The sequence below is a fragment of the Balaenoptera musculus genome, chromosome 16 (assembly GCF_009873245.2).
Source record: "Balaenoptera musculus isolate JJ_BM4_2016_0621 chromosome 16, mBalMus1.pri.v3, whole genome shotgun sequence".
In the NCBI taxonomy this organism is placed as follows: Eukaryota; Metazoa; Chordata; class Mammalia; order Artiodactyla; family Balaenopteridae; genus Balaenoptera; species Balaenoptera musculus.
The window spans coordinates 9430775-9435147 of NC_045800.1; the positions used below are offsets into that span (position 1 = coordinate 9430775).

The window sequence follows — 4373 nt, forward strand, 5'->3', positions numbered from 1 at the left end:
TGCATGTCTTAAAATGATTAGCTCACTAATGGTTTATAATTTTATGTCCTTCACATGTCTGTGATCTAAGTTTTTGACCCACGATTTTGTTGCAAAGGGATGCTGTTGGTGCCAGACAGACCTGAGTTCGAATCTACCACTTGCTGGCTGTGTAACTGAGCCACTCAATTGCATGTTCTGAGCTTCAGTTTCCTGTTTGCCAAATGATCCCTCTGCTGTGTAGCAGTTGTGAGGATGGGGCTTAGTACATGGCAGGTGCTCAATAACAGCTACCATGATGGTGTCCACCTGGCCATTGAAGAAGGCTCACGCCCCTCCCCTCCTCAGCCCCATCCCTGGATTCATCATTTTTATTTCTAACAACAAACAAGCTTTGCTCTGGAAGCTTTCCTGGTTATCCTGAAATGCCCTCCCCCATTTCATTCTCCTGCCCACATGCTGCCCACCAGACTGTTTGTTTTGGATGCAGGAGGCCAGCCAGGGAGTGGCAGGCCTGCCCATGCAGTTCCTTGAAACCAAAGTTGCTCCCTGAGTCATTGCTGGGAGAAGCCAGTACATCCGAGCACCTACACAGGCATGTCAGAGGTAGGATACCCTGTGGGTGCACAGGCAGAGTTACGGGGGACAGAGGGCCTATAAGCCAAGCACATGGTGTAGGCTTTATCTTGGGAGATTCGGAGAAGGGGCATTGAAAGTTTTTAAATAAGAAAGGGACATGATCAGATTTGTGGGTTAGAAAAGTCCTCCGAACTCTTCGATGACTCTTTCCGGAAGGGAAAACCCCACCTATATTCTAGCATCTTCTTCCTTTGCCCAGTACAGGTTTTCTGCTCTAGCCAACCCCCTACACAGACTCTCTGCACCTCTGCCCCATTGGAGTGCTCTCCACATGGCAACGTTTTCCCTGTACTTCAAGGCCTGGCTTGGTTCTTCCGCCTCCAGAAATCCTTTCCTGCCCCTCAGCACATGTTCACTGCTCCCTTCCCAGAACCCAGGGTTCTTTCCCACACACCCAGCAGCCAGAGCCACTCAGAACTTGCTACTCTATGTGGCTAATTCTTGGTGCACACAATGCTGTGGAAAGAACAAAACTTTGCAGTCAGAAAATCCAAGTTCAAGTTCAGATTCTGTCCTTAGCAGTTTGTGATCTTCAGCCTCTCACTCAGCTTCTCTGAGCCACACTTTGCTCATTTGCTCTATAGGCATCTCCCAGGACTGGGGTAAGTATCAAAAGAATGTAAAAGCACTCTGGAAACAGTGATTTTAAAAATAAATAAATAAATAAAATGATCTTTATTCCTAGATAACATGATCGTCTGTCCACAAAATCCAAAGAAATCTACAAAAAAAGCTAGTAGAATGAGTTTACGGTGGCAGAATACAAGACCAATACCCAAAACCAATTTTATTTCTATATATTAGCAAGTGAGAGAAGCCAGACCCATACGCAAGAAAAACATAAAGAGGAAAAGAACATTACTCTCCCATGAACATCCCCTGGTGGTCCAGTGGTTAGGACTCCACACTTTCACTGCCGAGGGCCCAGGTTCAATTCTTGGTTGGGGAACTAAGATCCCATAAGCCGCGCAGAGCAGCCAAGAAAAAACAAACAAACAAACAAAACACTAGTCTCCCTCCAAAAAACATACTCCATGATTCCTGTTCTACTGTATAAACTGTAGAAAATGCAAATGAATTTATAGTTACAGAGAAATCAGAGGCTGGAAAGGTAAAGAGGGGCAAGAGGAGGGATTACACAGTTTTGGGGGCAATTAAAATGTTTACTATTGTGATTGTGTGGTTGTGTAAACAGTGATGTTAAACAAAAAGGGGAAAAGGCATGGGCTGTAGAGCCAGGGAGACCTGGGGTGGGACCTTGGCTCTGTCTCCCACTGGTTGACTGTCTCTAGGCAGGCCATCCAGTGTCTCTGGGCTAACTAATTTTTCTCCTCTGTAGGTGGGAAGCTTAGTACTTGCCTCCAGGATTAATGTGAGGATCAAATATGTCAAGAGGTCGGCACCTTGCCGGGCACATAGTAGCCTGGCAATGGATGTTAGCGCCCTGCCCTCCTCACTGCCAAGCAACAGTGCTTTGGACATGGGAGTACGGATATGTGTGCTGATTGCCCCGCTGATTTAATTACTGACCAACCAAATAAAGGGATGGATGTATTGGTGGATAGATGGGTGGGTAGATGGATAGATGAGTGGACTGGGAGACAAATATCTAACTGAATCAACAAATAAATCCATGAGTGGATGACCAAATGGATAGCTGAAAAAATCAAGGAGCAAACGAATGCCTGAATGAATGAATAACGAATGGAGTGAGCACATCACTAAATGAGTGACAAGAGGGACATGGCAGTAAATGACTGTTCTCCTTCAGCCCAGAGGCCCACCCTCCCCTCGGCCTTTGTGCTGTGAGTAAGGCATCAGTTACCTTGCAGGCTCTCTCTTAGTGGCAGGCAGATGTCCCTGCCAGGTAACCAGGGTAACCTGGTGCCTGAAGAGGAGCAGCATTTGGCTCCTTGGAAATCCCATCTCGGCCTACCTTGGCAACAAGGACAAACGTTCTGGGACTGCACAGACTGGAGACAGTGCCCCCTCTGAGCGGCCAGTGGCCAAGCTCAGGCCAGGTGCTTGCCCACTTGGGCTGGGGTGGTGTCCTTGGTGGTCACCGACCTCCTGCTGAGGAAGGGGGGCGTCACTTGTTCCACTAGAGAAGATGCAATGGCCTGAGCAAGCTAGGGAGGTGGGTTAGACTCCCAGGAAGGGGGGATCTGCAGAGAGCTGGGGCGTGGCCCCATCCTGCTGATGGTGAGCTTGTGGGTCAGGAGACGGCTCCATCAGTCACAGCATCGCCCCTGGGGCGAGGAGCAAAGACCCATCTGCGAAGGCACCCTGACTGAGAGCCATTCACAGCGCGGGCCTCCTTCTTATAACCTCACTGGGAGGCAGCTGGGCAGCGCTTTCCTCTCCGTCAACCCATTTATAGATAAAGAGGCCCAGATAGGAGAAAAGGCTTGCCCAGGGTGCGAGAGAAACAGCAGAGAATGAAAAAAATTCCAATCTCGATACCTCCACCCTTCTCTACGGGCTACAGGGGACTCAGTTACAAAGGGGGAGGACGACACCCTCTGGCCACCCCAAAGAGGTTGCTTTTTGCTGCTGTTCCTCTAAAACTGTACTGAATCTGTTGCCTGGGTCACTCCCCCAACTAGCTGAGAGCAATCTGTCTCTGAAGTCTCAGGTCACTTTGTTCAAGTCCCTCTTTCCTCCTCCCTGACTTGCAGTTGTTTAAGTCCTGTCTTCTCTGTGCTGCTGGGCGTGAGCACTTCAGTGGAGAGCACGGCCTCTTCCCCCCCCCATCCTCCCCCCACACCTGGCACGTGTAACACGGTCCGCGGTAGCCACCAAAGGTTCCACAGCAAGTTAGGGAAAGAGCTGGGTGGCCCCGAGATATGCAGCCCAACAAGACATAGTCCCTTTTGTCAGGAGGTGAAAACAGAAGACTTCTAGAAACAACAGTGTCTTAACCCAAAAGTACAGATTTCTTTTTTTTTTTTACTTTTATTTGCATTTATTTTTTGCAGCATTTATTCCCAGGCCATAAGTTTTTGTTTCTTCAGTTTCTTCTGGGATAGTTTTTTCTTCTGGGCAACCTCCACTTCTGGTTTAGGAACAATCTGTTCTTTTTCAGTAAGGAGCATCTCAATGTGGCAGAGACAGCTCATGTATGGGTTGATCCGACCATGAGCTCTGTAAGTCCTGCGCCACATCTTGGGGGCTTTGTTCACCTGGATGTGCTCAATGACCGGAGAATCTACATCTAAGCCCTGAAGTTCAGCATTACTCTCTGCATTTTTGAGCATGTGCAGTAAAAAATTCAGCACTCTTTTTGGGCCACCGACCCTGCGTCCAGCCCCACTGTCTGGCCTGGGCACATCTACCAACTCCACCATTGTAACAACAGAATGGCACACATTGCTTCTTTAAAGTGACATCCTTCAGATACTTGGTGGCTTTTTGGATATGCATACCCTTAATGGCCTGGGCAGTTTCACGAGTGTTCTTAAAGTGAACACGAAGATTTGAACCTCTTGACTTGCATGATTTTGTGGGGTTTTCTAGGTCAAGTGAGTAGCGAACCATTTTTAGAGGTCACCTCAGGCCACTTACTGGAAAAAGCCAGATTTCTAAAGGTGGGCTTCTAGGCAGTTGGATGGGCCTGGGGACAGATAATTCGGCCACAGGCTCTTTTCAGAGGTTTCATCACATGGTCATTACTAACTCCGTCCAGGCATAATTCTCCCTCAAGTGTATCACTTTCCATTTGTCTTAGGACAGACATGCTCTTTTCTGTGCTCTAT

At 48.2% G+C, this 4373-nt stretch overlaps 1 pseudogene; it reads right to left on the reverse strand.

The window, feature by feature from the left end:
- Positions 1-3570: 3570 nt before the first annotated feature.
- On the reverse strand, positions 3571-4155 carry LOC118882796 (annotated as a pseudogene).
- Between the last annotated feature and the right edge of the window lie 218 nt (positions 4156-4373).